The following is a 16610-nucleotide window of genomic DNA, read 5'->3' as shown; positions in this document are numbered from 1 at the left end:
TTTTGTTTTGTTCCTGGAAGTCAGTAGAACAACAGTTGTATGTGTTTATATTAGTCTCAAGATACTTAATTTGCTGACCTTAGTATTTCAGAAAAAAAATTGTATGTATTATATTTGTGGGAATAAAAAATAATGGTTTGAGATTTTTATCAAATATGGAGAGTAGTTATGTATGGAAAAAAGTTTACTGAATGTGGGTTCAAGCAACAGCTGTGAAGTTCATGGGAGAAAAATATCAGATAAAGGGAAGAAGGAAGGGAGGAAGGGAGGGGAGAAGGAAGGAGGAAGGAAATGTTTCTCTGAATCTTTTTCTACTTTCCCCTACAGATACTCAGTTTCCTCATCTTCCCTTACATTGTACTATTTCCTCTTTTCTGTCACTGTCACCTTCCCTCTGAAGCCTGCAGAGAAACCTGTATCTCCATCTCAGACTACTCCCTCTCCATGAAAACCTAGTCCTTTATTTTCAACACTTTCTCCTGAACATAGAAATGTAACCATCATCACAGATTTTCTGTATTGTTACTGACTCAGCCATTATCCCAAAATATGCCTAAGGCTATCACTGTTACACTAGACTCTGGACACCACATGCCAATAGGTCCATTGTCAAGCTGAAGTAGAGGTAGCTTGTGTGACCAGAGGATGAGAAGTATTAAAACCAAAGCACACAAACAAGGATTGCAAGGTCCTCCCCTGGAGATGGGAAAACTAATGGGAGATGCGAGTATGATTTCAGGTATTTGAATATCTCCCTCAAGTAGGACTTTGGAAGCAATTCTCCAAGATTTGGCATCAATTACTTAGGATTCTAATACAGAGAGGATTTGACCCGAGTTAAAAATCACAGTTTTGTCATTTTTCTAGGCTTGTGTCCTTGGGGAACTAACTCTGCCCACCTCCATTTCTTTGATGTAAAAAATGAGGATAATAATATCCATCTCATTGAGGTTGTTATGAGGATATACCATGGTGCTCAATCAGTCATAGCTAAGATTAATATTCCTGGTACTTCTGTTGAAATGCAATAGAGGAGAAAGCATTAGATAAACAGAGTTATTGTTTGGATCATAAAGCATAAGATTTCCTTTCCTTCCTTCCTTTCCTCATTCTTTTCCCATCGTATCCAGCCGTACCTTGAACCTGCATTCAGTAAGCTTTCTGGTTAACCACAAGTGGCAGATTTCCTTTAGCAACACTATAGCAAAAACTCTAACTATAAATTGCCTTAACTGCAACACTTGCCTCCTTTATTACAGAAAAACACACTCTAAGAACAGGATTTGAGGAAGACCCCAAAAGAAATTCAGAAGATGTGAAACAGAGCTTTACAATATTATATAAATAAAAGAGAAAGAGAGTCTTAGCTGTGGTTCTCAACCCTAGCTGCACCTTAATCATCAACAAGGGAGCTTTGAAAAAACCTAAAGCCCAGTTTGCACCCCAGACCATTACATCAGAATCCCTGATGCTGGGATCCAGGCGTAAATAATTCTTAAAGCCCCCCAGGTGATTCTAATATACAGCCAAGGTTGAGAACTGCTGTTTTAGAGAAAGTTACTAGCCAATGGTGTGGAAAGCTGCAGAGTTGAGGCTGGATGTGTACACACTGGTGTGAGCACATTGATAATGTTCTAAACTCTAGAGACACTTTTCAGGAGAGCTGTGGGAACAGAAATCAGGCTTGAAAGGAAGGAGTGAGTGGCTAGGAAGAGTCTACAGCAGGCGTCGCTTAATCCTTCAGCAAATATGGTGGACCCCAGAAGGGAAGAGTGAGGAAGACAGCGTGAGGAGTTAGCAAAAGCAAAACAAGTTATTTCTAGAATATGGGAGACCTAAGCATATTTGAACCAAAGCTGAGTCTACCACATCTTGTACACTTCCAAATTAAATTTGGGGAAATAGTGAAAAACTGTTTGCACTGATCAAATAAATTTCATCTTGATGATTTCAGATACATCACAGGCTCTTGACCAATTATGCCGTCTGCTTTATGTCTCACCACTCCTTTCATTTTAACTGCCATTTGTTCCATTTTCTGCTGTGTGTCAAATATATCACTTGATGGCCGCTCTTAATCCTCACAAAATCCTGTAAAGTGGCTGCCTCCCATTTTACAGATGAGGAAACTTTTCAGATGAGGAAATTAGATTCAGAGAGGCCCTGTGGTTTGTCCAGAGTCAATAAGTGACAAAACCAAGATTCGAACTTGAGTCTCTATGACCCCAAAGCCCACAGTCTTTTTACCCTGCTCCCGTGCCTCCAGATAAAAGCACAAATTCAATCCTTGGAGAGTTGCGTGCTTCCTTCGAAATCTGCAAAATGACAAAAACTATGCCGTGAAAGGTGGTGTCCTGGCTCCAGGACCTCTGGATGAAATGAATGAAAAAGTGAAACTATATCAGAGGCTGCAGAAGGGCTTGAGCAAGGTACAAAGCATTTCAGAGAGAGGTGGGCATGAGGCCTCTCATCATTGACACAGATGCGCAGGAAGGTAGCGGAGGGGCAGCCAGAATTGAGGTTGCCCACAGCAGACAGTAACCTGAAAACGCTCCATGCGCAAGTGCAGCGGGGTTTGGACAGCAATGGTCATTCTCAACATCGTTCCTCTCTGCCATCTGCCCATGCCTTCCACCTTCCCTGGACTTATCATCCTTGCTGACTTCTGCCTGCCAAATCATCCAACTTGTGCCAGCTCATTTGGCCATCTTCTCTTGCTCAAACTGAATCTCCACGTCCCTTGATTACCCCTGAAAACTGATCAGTATCCATTTGCAAGCAATATTTTCCTCCTAGTACGTCCAGGTATATAGGGTCCAGAGGGCTGTTTGATTTCTGGGATATTAGCTTAGAGGAGAATGAAATTTAATAAAAAAGTATGAGTTCCAAATAGCTGCATCATCTGTGTCAAAGAGATGATTTCCATTTGGGCTGCCACCTGTAGATATTATTATCAGTTATCCCTTATACTCAGATGGGGGAGTGAGCAAAACATTATTTTTCCTTCCAATCAAAAGGCCTGGAAATTGCTGATGCAATGTCCACATGAAAGAGCCAGAGATATTTTGTGTTGCCTTTTTAAAACATATTTTAATATTATATTTTAAAAGAAACTGGCCAGCAAGTTCATTCCAGAACAAGTTTTAGACTCTTTGAGAATCAAGTTGGGTAAGAACATAACAGAGGCTGTTTAGTTTGAACAGAAAAATTGCCAACATGCCCATAAAAGGAAGAATAGGCTGAACATTTTCTTTTGGTTCTTATTTTCAGATTTTCTTCAAAAATTAGTCTAATAAAAATTCAAGAGAAGCCATGCAATACACCTATGAAATACAAACACTTCAGGTAGAGCTTGTATCTCAGACCAAAATCAGTCCAGAGAACATGTGGTAATTTGGACAAGATTCCTGTCTGTGATGTCCCAGATTGATTACAAGATTCATCAGAAGGAAAGCTGGGGCATTTGCTAAGTGCCAATTTTGTGTCTGGCATGTGCCTTACACATGCCAGACACCATAATGGATGAACATTATCTCATTCAGTCCTCCCAGTTACCCCTTCAGAATGGTATTAGTCCCATTTACCAAGAAGGAAAAAGAAGTAGAAAATGTGGCAAGTGTATGGATAAGATATGAGTTGAAGCATAGATTGAGACTACTATTTATCCAAACTGTGTTTGAATCAGTGAATGAATGAAACTTAGAAGGTAACAAAAAAGAAATATATTATATACTGAGTTGATAAGCCTTGTATTCATTTCAACACTTGGAAACTGGAAGCCAATGTTTGGTGTGAGTCTAAAGCTTCAGTCAAGGGACATCCCAATATTTGTGGATCTCCATGAAGAAGCACCACCATCTCCTCTTCCTCCACAGCAGTTTTTGTTGTCGGCTAGTTAAGTGAACTTAATCCTCATCACAATGCACTTTCCAACTAGAGAAAATGAGAATAAGAAGTCTTAAACATCAAAAGAGAGAAGTTGGACTGGGTCTTGAAAGGATACAGACCCACACACCCAGTGGAGAACAGAAAAAAAGATATACAGATGGAGTCCTTGGTGAAGGCCAAGTATCCCTGTTTGATCAGAGAAGAATGTTCCGGAAGGAAAGCAGTGAGATGAAAGCTAGATAAGGGTTGGAAAAGTTTCAAGCCATGAAGGACACAGAATACAAGAGAGGTAATTTTGACTTTATTTTCAAGGAACTGGGAACGCATCAAAGGCTTTTGAGTGAGGGAGACAAGAAGGAAACAGAGTTTTAGAAGGATTAAGCTGGCCATGGTTTGGAAGAGGGACTGGAAGTGGGGAGACCAGCTGGGGGACTTTCCTCAGAAGAATTCCATGACACTCAAGGCCATGGCTGTCGGGAGGCTGTGCATGCCATTTTGGCTGTGCTGTGTGCTGTTTGGATGAGACAGGCATCTTTAGGTTGTTTGTGCTCTGTCCAATGGGCTCCCATGGAATGGCCTAATTCCTGTGGCCTTTGATGTGGAAATGTCATCCTGACAGTGAGCGAATTCCAGGAACTCTTCCAGCAGAGAACACCTACTAAAGAAGGGGGCCCCCACTACCAGGATGTTGACCTTAGGAAGCAAGGAGATGGGATGAGAAGCAAGCTGCTTGGGGAAAAAAATGTGCTTGACTCTTAGAGAATTGTTTCCAATGCCCTAGAACACAAATTTAAACTACGGCCTCAAAGCAGGAATGGCAGAACATGAAGGGCTCACTTGAACTTCACACTTAAACAACAATTTTCCATAGAGACATTGTTGCCTCGCCCCACCCCTGCTCTGCACCGCTGGATCCTTGCTTTTATCAGAGCAATCTCCAGAGTCCATTGCATTAGGAACATCCTAACCAGACCTTGCTTTTCGTGGGTAGTGGGTCTGTGCATAATTCAAGAAGACGGTGTAGGAGAAGAGGCTGGAGGAATGATTGCATCTCAGCTCACTTAGACATCTGATCTTGGGCAAATTCCTTCAGCTGCAGAATAGTCATACAAGCATGAGGATGAGATGAAATAATATACATGACAGCATTATATTCAAAGTAAGGGGCTGACTACAGAGGTCAGCATGATCATAAATCAATGCCTCCAGAGCCAGGCAGGAAATGCAAATGAATGCAATGGGCTGAGTGAAGACCTGAAAACCAGAGCTTCCATGCTCTGGTACCAGTTTCTCGGACACCCTCAATTTACTTCCCAATGTTTAAATAATAGCAACTAATTCAGATCACCTATAAAACCCCAAACAAAGCAGTGGATCAAATTCAGCTGTCAGTTTGCAGACATGGACTGGCTGCTTGAAAACTGTTACACTCAAACCCCAGTTCTGCCACTTTCTAGCTGTGGGTGTTAGACACGTCTCACACCTTCTCTGAAGCTTATTTTTCTCATCAAAGAAATGTGGATAAGAAGGGCAATGTAGAGAGCAGTGCTGGAGATTAACTGAGATCAGGTGCCCGGAGCTCAGCAATCTGGAGGTTGGAGCTGGGGGATGGAAGCCCCGTGCTCTGCCAGATATTAACCCTTTAGTTACTGGTCTGCAGAGAAATCTGCTGGGTGGGAGATTGGCACAACAGCTTTCACCAAAGTCCTTCATACATTTTTCAGTCTTCTTAATGCTCAGTAAGTGTCAACAGTTATTTTTATTAACTGAAGTATAGCTGATTTACAATGTTGTGTTAGTTTCTGGTGTATAGCAGTTATACATATATTTTTTTTTCAGATTCTTTTCCAACATAGGTTATCACAAGATATTGAATATAGTTCCCTGTGCTATACAGTAGGTTCTTCTTGTTTATCTATTTTATATATAGTAGTGTGTATATGTTAATCCCAAACTCCTAATTATCCATCCCACACTTTCCTCTTTATTTTTTTTTTCGGCTAGACAAGACTTTTATTGGGTACAAGATGATCATTTTTGATAAAGAATTATAGTAGAGATCTTAAATGAAGATAACAAGGTTCAAAGAAGTTTAATCAAAAGACCAAAGCAGATCCAGACTTGCCACCTGCCTTGGAATATGGGATTATTACCTGTTACCATTTCTCTGCAGTGCTTCAAGATGCTATTACTTGTTACAGGGCTTAAGAAGCAACTATCCCCTAAACAACGGTACCTGCCTCAGAGGGTTATTATGGAGACTGAATAAATACGAAATAGCGTCTGGCATATAATAAGCTATTATTGAAGGCCCCGGGAATCCTATACTGCTGCTCATGGTTCTTGCTTGTCTGAATACTGGAGGGGTAGGTAGGCTGGGGTAGCCGTGTCTGGAAGGTGTCTAGAAGGGCACCACATGATATACAGAAGGATTCTCAGTCCTGAATCTGCCCTAGCCTCAAGAGCCCAGGAGGAATCCACCTTTGCCCCACTGACAGCCCTCCCTCAGGACAATGATATGAGGACAAGAAAGAACTACCCTTAAATCAAGGATAGAAACCCAGGGAAGCCACGAGGTGCTCAGCACTGTGCTTTTGACACAGAAAGCCCTACCCTATGAACACCAGCCCTTGTGTTTGTCTCCCCCTCCCGCTTTTAGTTCCAAAGCTACTGAAGCCTATATCGCCGATCTTTTACAGAACAAGTACCAGGCATTTATCAGAAGAGGTCAAGCTTCAGGTTTTCATATCAGCCCTCCCAGTAGTATAAAAGTAAATGTCAGTAATCTCATTGGGCTCTTAACCTGCAACCCAGCCTATGCATAAATTGCAGTGCCTTGGCCAATACTATAGTAGGTCTTGCTCTTCTCCAGATATGGTGAAATGAAACACCTTGCTTCAGGTCCATTCCCTGTATCTACTTGCATTTCCCCTCAATATAATTTCCTGATTCTGAGGCAGCTCTCACACCTCATTTTCCCCTAAAGAGGGAAAGCAAAGAGTAAATTCCTCTTACACGCAAAGGCTAATGCCCCCCTAAAATGAAGAATCAACAAGGTCTCAGCTCAAGTTTAATAAAACTACAAAAGACCAAAAGTGATACCCTACAACTATACACATCAGTTTGCCTGCCCCATAATACAGCTCAGGCCATTCCCTCCAGAGGAAGAAAGGCTGGCCTCCCCAGCCCCTGCAGGAAAGGCCTGTCCTGTCCCACACCACATCTGGGCCGAGTGTAAGGTCTGTGTTTTAAGCATGACAACAGTACAAAAGACAATAGTTTTGTTCTCATGGCCACCTACTGCAGCCTGGCCCTAAAATGGCCCAGTGCTCACTTCTGCTTAGAGAAATATTCTTTGCTCTTCTGGACATCAGGCTTGATGGTATCACTGCCAGGATTGCAGCCAGCTGGGCATACTTCCCCATGTTTGTCAGTAAACTAGAAGGCCTGAATTAGTCTCAGTGTCCCATCCATAGAACTGCCAACAGGAAGGTCATTTATGGTAATCTGTCGAAGGATACCTCTTATCATTAATAATAAAAAGGCATGAATGAGATGCCTTCATTGGCCTTTAAGACCCCATAGTCCTGAGCAATTATGTGCTTGGGGTCTGATATCAAGGGAATGTTCATGGGTCCCAGTCCTCCTTGTTTCTTGGGTGTGTTGATCCATGCCAGGTGACAGAAGTAAGAATCTACAGAAGCACCAGTCACTTGGCAGTTGAGTTTCTTAAATTCTTCTGACCTATCACTGAAAGCAATGATCTCCATGGGGCACACAAAGGTGGAGTCAAGAGGGTAAAGGAAAAACACAACATATTTTCCTTTGTAGTCAGATAGGCTGATATCTTTGAACTGACCATCTGGCATTACAGGAGTTGCTTTAAACGGGGGGCACGGTGCCCAATTTTGGCATTTCCTGAAGACATATTGCTATCAGCAGTTCTCACAGACAAACCACAGAGGACAGTCAGGAAGGAGACATGCCCCCTTTCCTCTCTGGTAACCATAAAGTTGTTTTCTGTGTCTGTGAGTCTGTTTCTGTTTTGTAAATAAGTTCATTTGTATCAGTTTTTTAGATTCCACACATAAGTTATATCATATGATATTTGTCTTTCTCTGTCGGACTTACCTCACTTAGTATGATAATCTCTAGTTCCATCCATGTTGCTGCAAATGGCATTATTTCATTCTTTTTTATGGCTGTGGTATATATATATATATATACCACATCTTCCTTATCCATGCATCTGTTGATGGACACTTAGGTTGCTCTCATGTCTTGGCTATTGTAAATAGTGCTGCAATGAACATTGGGGTACATGTATCTTTTCAAATTAGAGTTTTGGTCTTTTCACAACAGTTATTTTTAAGGCTCGTTAAGGTTCACTGCTACTCCCCATCCAGATTTTCATGTCACTTGAAACTGTGCTCTATGTTAAGGGAGATTAAATAGGAGGAAAACACAGGCCCTAACTATTAGAGGACAGACTATATTTAAATAACTCATCACAGAAAAAGACAATGTCACTAGACTTGGGCTGTCCCAGACCCCTGACTTGGCTGGGTTTGGCCTCCTCCATCAAGGTCTGGCAGGTGTAATATCATGGTCTGGCTCACTGAAAAGCTTCAAGCACTCTACTTGGACAGCCAGGTATCCTCTGAATAATCAGGGCTTTGGGATTGGGGTGGGTGACTAGGCATTTGAGAGTTGGGTTCTGTGAGCAAAAGGACTCCATCAGTGTTTTAAGAACACATATAGTCAATTCTTGCTGTTCACAGTAGCTATGTCCTATTTAAGGTCATTCCAAAGGCTGAATTAGCAAATTCATTTCTCCTGGGGGAAATACAAAGTTAGGTTCCTGGAAGTTTCTGGTCACAGCATTTTCAGCAATTGACCTACACATACCCTTGTGTTACATGTGTTTCTGTTTAAAGACACTTTAATACATATTGTTGATTCATTAGCATTGAATGCAGGCAACAGAAATGTAACTCATGCCTGAATGATGCTTATCTAACACATATATTTTCTCCATAAAGCACATCACAGCCTTCTTGTGCACTTAGGAACACTAGACAGCACTTCTCCGCTTGGGGGCCAATTTAAACAGCAAAATCACCAACAAAAACCAAAAAGTGCAAAAAACATGACAGTACATAGACTGTGAAACGGATACTTGTTTATAGTACGAAAGCTGAAAGAAGAAAGTAAACCATAGCCTTGGTGGACCTCAGCTGGGAACATGCATGTCAGGTGACTCATATTTTTGCAGTTCTGTGCATATCCGCAAACGACCAGGAAAGCACTATGAGTATTGATTTGGGGTTTACAAATAAATTTCAGCAAGTAGGCAAATTTGCAAAAACAGAATTCACAAATAATGAGTATTGACTGTATCTAAAAGTTATTCACACACTTAACATTTGCATTTAAACTCAGCCTGGTAGGACTCTGGTCAGTTTCTATCAACTCAATTTATTTTTAAAATGTGTAAGTATTAACTAGCACAGAGGACATCATGGATGTTGAAAAAGATAAAATGTTGCATTGTAGAATTGTTTTTTTTTTCCTTGAAAGGACACAGACAACAACTGGAATTATCCATGGGACATCTTACCAAGATACTACATCAGCTATTTGCATATTTTAGCAAGAAATTTATAAAAAAAAACTTCCTCCTATTAAGGCAGACTCTCTTCCTGGGACTTCTACTAATTGATCCTAGATCTGTCTTTGAGAATTACCCTGAACAGGGTCAAGCCTCCTTCCACACGGTGGTCTCTCAAATATCTGAAGATGCTACCGGTTCCCTCTTTCAAGTTGGCAATTTTCCACATTCAAAATCCCCATTCCTCATAATTACTCTAATTTCACCATCTTTGTTGCTTTCTTGGAACATTGTTTCTAATCTATCAGAAATTAACTGCCATGTCCTGCTTAGGCTCTAGAATGAAATGAGTAGCCTCAAATTCTGCTGGTTAAGGTATCAATAAACAATTTTACTGAGAAGTACCTTAGCAATATATGTGACACTCTTTAAAATAAGCACATCCTTCCATGTCTTAAAGTTTATACTAAGGAAATTATTATGAACATGTGCTATAATTTAGTTACAGGGAATTCCCTGGCAGTCCAATGGTTAGGACTCTATGCTTTCATTGCCAACGACTCAGGTTCAATTCCTGGTCGGGGAAGTAAGATCCCGCAAGCCGCGTGGCACGGCCAAAATTAAAAACCCACACAAAAAAATAAACAAATAAAATTTAGTTTAGATGTTCATTACAGGGATCTTTATTATCCCAACATGTGGAAACACCCAAGAATAGAACAATATTAAAGAAATCATGGCACATCAATACAGCTATTAAAATGACAATGTGAACAAATCTACATTGACTTACATAGGTATTTATAAAATTGTAATAGAAAAGAAAATTATAAAAGAGTGGTTACAATCTGATTACATTTTATTAAAACATCCATCTATAAGAAAGGAAAACATTCCCAAGAGGTTAACAAAACTCTCGAAGTTTAGTTCAAAGTGTTTCCCTTCTTCTTTATCTATTTTTTTCTACAATAAGCTATTACATTCATAATTTAAAAAACACAATCCTGTTCAGTGTTTTAAAAGATTACAATTAAAACAACCCTTTGGTAGTTCCCTATTGTTTTCAGGAAAGAGTCCAAACACCTGGCTTGGGACACAAGACTTCTTATGATCTTACCTCTTAGGTTCCATCACCTAACTGGCCTCACAAGTAATTTCCACTTTGGTCATAATGAACCATCTGAAATATCCCCCGTTTTTATCCTTGCTTTCCACCTCACACCTTCTGCTTGAGATATCCTCTAGGTTTAGAAACTGGTTTGGGGAGATTATCCAGAAATTACACAACTGGCAAAGCCAGTCTTGGCTGCCTGACTCCGAAACCCATGCTACCTCCCCAGGATCAGAATGAAAAACTGACACAGTCAACCTGATACTTTTCTAATTATCTTGGTGCCATATTTAATCTTAGCATGGGCAAGTGAGTCACTTGAGCATTTACAAAGTTATCTGGAAGAGAAAGAAAACCCTGAAATACAGCCTGTTCCATTGACATATATACAGAAGGCCAAAATGATTTCAAAAATGTGTTTTTTCTTTTGGAGAGGAATGGTCCAGGGTATTTGGAGCAATATTTTAGCCAGAGAGTAAAGCCAAGTTCGCCAATCTATGTCCTGTGTGTCAGATTTCGCTAATCTGGCCCACTCTGACTTCTTCTCTTTCATTATAAGAAGTTAATATTGAATTTCAAAACCCAAATGGCATAAATAAATTCCAGATGTCTTCCCAAATTCCTAAATCTCACATTAGAATAAGGAGAAACTTCACTGTATATGAGTAGAGGGTTACATTTTAATTCACTGAAAAGCCAAAAGGATCTCTGGGCAATTCTTCAGCCTTTATTTCACCAAGAAAACACATGAACTCTTTGGACTTTCTTAAGGAAATGAGTCCTCAAGATTCACAGCCCAGCTGTCTGACATATGTTCTGCTTTATTTCTCCCCTTAAGAGGTAAAATAACATCGTCATGAAATGCAGGGCCCTGAAGCCAGGCTACCTCAATTCCAATCCAACTGGGTGATTTGGGGCAAGTCACTTAAACTTTCTATTCCTCAGTTTTCTCATTTGGAAAATAGAGGAATAGAGAGGGATAATCATAGTACCTACCTCACAGGGTTGTTATGGAGATAAGTAACTTAATAATTTAAAGTATTCAGCACAGTGCCAGCCACACAGCAAAATGTTTGCACTCATTATTACCTAAGAGGTGTAAGTATGGAGAGCTGATGGAGCCCATCTTAATGGTTAGAAATTATTTTCCCTTCTTCTCCTCCAGATAAAAGGGCTTAATCCAAGGTTAAGGAGGCTCTCATCCTTCCGTGAGTGATTAATAATCTAACTTCAGATCCCAGACCTTTCCCCTCAGCCTGGTCCAGACCCAGACTTACCTATCCGAGTCATCGTTCCTCAACCTTCTGCCTTAGCCATGCCATCCCACCAACTTTGCATCCAGGATAACTCCACTTACAAAAATGTAAAAGCTCTGTCCTTGGAGGATTTGTGGATGCAGTTTCACACCTCCAATTAATTATAGGAGATCATATATGTAAGACACCAAAGTGCCGTAAGTGCTCAAAAAAATTATCATTTTCTTCCTTTTTTCCCCACCGCCATTAATGTCTGATGCCTACGTTTGCAGAAACATTTAATTATAACCATGCAAGACCTTCAGTGATCATCTTTAACAGAGAATTTATAGTCCACATATCCTTTAGCATCTCAGTTTCACACCTCTAGACCATGCATCCGTGCTAGAAAGCAACTAGACAAACAGTGCTATTTCATACATGACGTGTATTCTCACCTCTCAATAACAATGAAAGCTTGTGTAATATTTTAGTATGTACAGATCCCTTTCACATACATCACCTTACTTTGATATCAACTCTTTAAGTAGGTTGTTGTTATCGTTATCCTCATAATTTTGCAGTATGGAAAACTAAAGCCTAGACCAATGAAAAGGCTTGCCCCAAATCCTGCAACTGGTAAGTGATTCAGTGGGGATTTGAAGCTGGATTCTCTGCCCTGAAAGTCTTTGCTTTTCTTCTAGCAAATTTCACTGCTGAAGTTCTAAGATTAAAGAATGCAAGCCTTAGAAGAAGCCTTATGAATTCCTTGCTTGCATCATTTTCCATTGGATGTCCTTTTTTATTTTAAGCTCTGATTTTTGTTTTCTCTTATGTTGCCATGGTTGGCAAAATCAAGCTCAGCACAGTCATTCAGCCAGCTTGGAGCTGTTTCTGTAGGCTATCATGATTGTGTATTGGATGACTGGTTTAAAAAAAAAAGACATGTTTAATTGGTGTTTTCTTTCAAGCAGCATTTTGTTATACTGCAGCCAAATAATGCCTCATTTAGAAAGAAAAATGAACTATTCCAGAAAGTTTGTTCAAAAAAGAGGCCAAATCTTTTGCAACCATGAAGTATTATACACAAATCTGAAAATAGTCCATATTGAGAACAGGGTGGGAAGGTGAAGTAGAGCTGTGCCAGTCAAGAATGTCTGACTTCATGTATTATAACAGAAACTCAACTTCAGTGTCCTGGCTAAATAGGGGCTTGTGGTTCTCACCTAAAAAGAAGTGAGTTTGGAGGTTTGCAGTTAAGGGTTGGTACAATGGCTCCACAAGGTCATCAGAGACCCAGGTTCCTTCTACCTTTCTGCTTTTCCATCTTGGTATATGACTCTCTTTAGCAGGATCACAAGATGTCGAGTCTACATCAGTGTCATAACTGTCTTCTGCATGAAGGCAAAATACAAAGAACAAAATATGAACAGGTGACACCAGCTGTCTTTCCCCTTTTGGAAGTTTCCCAGCAACATCTTCCATCAACCTCTGTTTACATATTATTGTCCCTACTGGGTGGGTCACATGACCTTCAGTGACCACAGGGAGTCTGGGAAGATGGGTATTTACCAGGTGCCATTGCTGCCCCCAAACAGATGAGACCTCTGTTAGTAAAAAAGAATATCAAAATCGGCATTGAGAAGCAACTAACAGAGTCTGCCAAAAAGACTACCATTCACTGGGGTCCTGCAATGTGCTAGACACAAACTAGAACAATGCTAAAAAAGAAAGAACACTATCCTCGCATTAGAACTAAAGAAAATGATATCCAGAGAGATGTGAAATGTGAAATGCATTTTTCTCAGAAGATCTCCATGTGGATTTTTCTCATGTGACAATTCCTGGCACAGAATAGACACTCAAAAATGGTTTTAAATATTTCCCTTTTCTTTGTCTTCTCTTGCAAAGGAAATTAGAAATGCCGTACCAGCTTCCCCTTGGAGTGCCTTTATATCTGCATTGTCTAATTGATCTTGTTATGATCTAACTATAGCTACCGGTCTGGCCAGTGTGTCCATATCCCCAACCTCTGGCAAACACAGCACTGCTGACTTTGTTAGATCATGTCAAATTTTTCCTGCATGATATATTCTCTATTTTTGATTTTCTCTCCAGAGCTGTAATGATATTGTTTTCACTTGCAATGTCATCAGCTAAGACATAAGTAGCCTTTGGTTTGGTTTTTATCAGCATCTTCTTTTGCTTGGCACTTAGTAGAAGCTCAATAATATCGATTGAACAAATGAATCTCAGCTTCATCATTTACCAGGTGTGTGATCTTGGACAAGTTTCAGACCTACCATGATGAGAGAAAATAAATGCTTGTTTTAGAGACTTTTTATCATGCTGCAGCATTATAGCTGCAATAGCTGATGACTATAGCCTGCCACCAGTTAGTGAGGGAGGGAAATTCATGCAAAAGAGATGCTCAGCAGATAATGCCAAAGATATTTACTATAGAATAACATCCATGCTGTAACAAGACTCTTTTCTCTACCATTTGTTAAAATTAATAGACAATCCTGAATTATAATAGCCTCACATATTAAAAAATGCTAAAAAAATGACGCAGGAACTTCTCTAAATCCTACTCTGAGGTTGTTAGAGCATGTAGAGCACCACCATGGAAGGAAATGTTTTCCGAGCAAGCATCATTCTGTTGCATCAGTGGGCAAGTGCATGGGATGCCGATGATAAAAGAAAATTCCCAGAATGCTTATCTCACTGACACAACTGCATTATAAATGTATTAAGTTTGAGTTATGGGAAACAATTAAACAAGCCCTGTACAGAGAGCAGAATGGGTAAAGAACCTCTCCTTTGTCAAAAATTGAATCTCTTGATTGTCAGTGAAAACCAAAGCTGGAGTAAATTTGGAAATCTGATATGTGATCGCCTGGAGGTTTATCCCTACCAAAATGTAAATTCACACCAGTGTTGAATGGAGTTTCCATCTTGCTTGACACACTTACGTATCAGACCTCTCTTCATAAAACATCCAGTGAAACTGGAATTTTGGAAGCAATAAGAAGGTGTTTGACACCAAGGGTTGGTACATACATACAACTTCATACATAGGGTATGATTCATAACCTAGTGTCTTTTCAAGGCATTTGTTAGATAGCAAAAGGTAGCTCTCAAGAGATTTCTTTTTGTCAGACAGCATAAACAACTGGAAATATATTTGTGTACTTAAGAATCAAACAGACCTGGATTTGATTCCAGGTCTGCTATCTAATAAATGTGCAACACTAGGCATACTACTTATCACCACCGAGTTTTTTCCTCACCTGTAAAATGGAAATAATACTTAAGTTGAACCAAGTAAAATTGCCATATTTGAAGTCAAGAGAAGTCAAATATTGGTGATTTCATATGGTTCAGCCTGTACCTGTTTCACAGGACTGAGTCCAGCTTAGAAGAATAAGTCCATGAATGCCTACGAGTCACAACTCTACTGTTGCACGTGATAGGCACCCAACTCAAAGTAGCTTTAGAAAAAGGGAATATATATCAAATCACCACAATGTACACTTCAAATATTTTTCCATTTTATTTGTCAGTTATATATTGATAAAGCTAGAATGTTTTTAAAAGGGGAGAGAATGCACTAACTCATGTAATTGGGCATCTAGGAATGGTGCCACCTTCGTTCATGGCAGGATCCAGGGGCTCAGATGATGCACTGTATCCTCTCTCTCTCTCTCTCTCTCTCTCTCTCTCTCTCTCTCTCTGCTGCTGTACATCCTTCTGTGTCTGTTGACTTTGTCATGTATGGTGGACAGGATGACCAATGATAGTCTTCACCAGAAGCAAAAGGGACTGCTCTCTCCCAAAGGCTGTTTTTCTTGTGTTACATGTTCAGCCCTTAACTAATCACTGTTTCCATTGTGTCAGGTGCCAACTACTAGACTTGGTCCAGCCTGGTTGATTTTCTCACCTCCAGGGTGATGGCGGGAGCAAAGGGCACTATACATGAGAGGCTGATTAGAGCCACAAAAGATAGTGAAGCAGTACCCAAAGAATACTGGGGTATTAGACAGGAAGGGAAAAAATTGTCCACTACAGTATGTGCGACACTTATTACAGATCCTGGCACACAGAAGATGTGCTAAAATTAGCTGAACAGTTTCCTATACTATAGTCAAAGGACATAAGACAAAGTGAACAACTTTTCTCAGTTTGCCCAGGATTTTCTTGGTGTTAACAATCTATAAGTCTCACACCCTGGAAAATTCCTCAGTCCCATGCAAACCTTCCTGGTTTATCTAACGTATCCCTGTTTTAAAACTGAAAGTCCCACATTGGGAAATCACCTCATTTCTAGGCAAACCAGGACAGGTGGTCACCCTGATCAAAGAAAGCACTTGTAAGTGTAAATCTTAACTGCAGTTGAGGTCTTGTTAGGTCAGTTTATTAGTTTGTTGCATCAATAGAAGAATGATGTGCTATGGTACATCCAAAACCAACAAAATAGTAGGGAAATACTATTTCTATAGGTAGCCCAATGGAAAAATGCATAGACCATGTGTTTTATTTAGAGTTACATGATCTGCTCCTTTGCTTTGCATTCCCCCTCTCTTTTCTTTGTTTTTATTTCAGTGTTTGTCTTTCTCCCTTTTCCTCTTTCCTTTCATACTTTCCTTCCTTCCCATCTTCCTTCTCTCATTTTCTTCTTTTTCTTTTCCTTTCTTGTTTGGCAACATATTCACCTTTCAAATAACATGTGATTTAGATTTGTTTGTGATCTTCAAAGGAGCTG

At 40.1% G+C, this 16610-nt stretch overlaps 1 protein-coding gene and 1 pseudogene across 1 annotated transcript in view; one reads left to right on the top strand and one right to left on the bottom strand.

Annotated features, from left to right (window-relative positions):
- The window catches only part of C1QTNF7 (C1q and TNF related 7), a 126601-nt gene that overhangs the window by 18474 nt on the left and 91517 nt on the right, over positions 1 to 16610 (top strand). The gene's annotated exons all lie outside the window — the stretch shown is intronic.
- Positions 7173 to 7816, bottom strand: LOC113618933 (peroxiredoxin-1 pseudogene; annotated as a pseudogene).

The sequence above is a fragment of the Aethalodelphis obliquidens genome, unplaced genomic scaffold, assembly GCF_003676395.1.
Source record: "Aethalodelphis obliquidens isolate GAN/ISIS:26980383/991018 unplaced genomic scaffold, ASM367639v1 scaffold6, whole genome shotgun sequence".
Lineage (NCBI taxonomy): Eukaryota > Metazoa > Chordata > Mammalia > Artiodactyla > Delphinidae > Aethalodelphis > Aethalodelphis obliquidens.
This window is presented reverse-complemented; position numbering and strand designations above follow the sequence as displayed.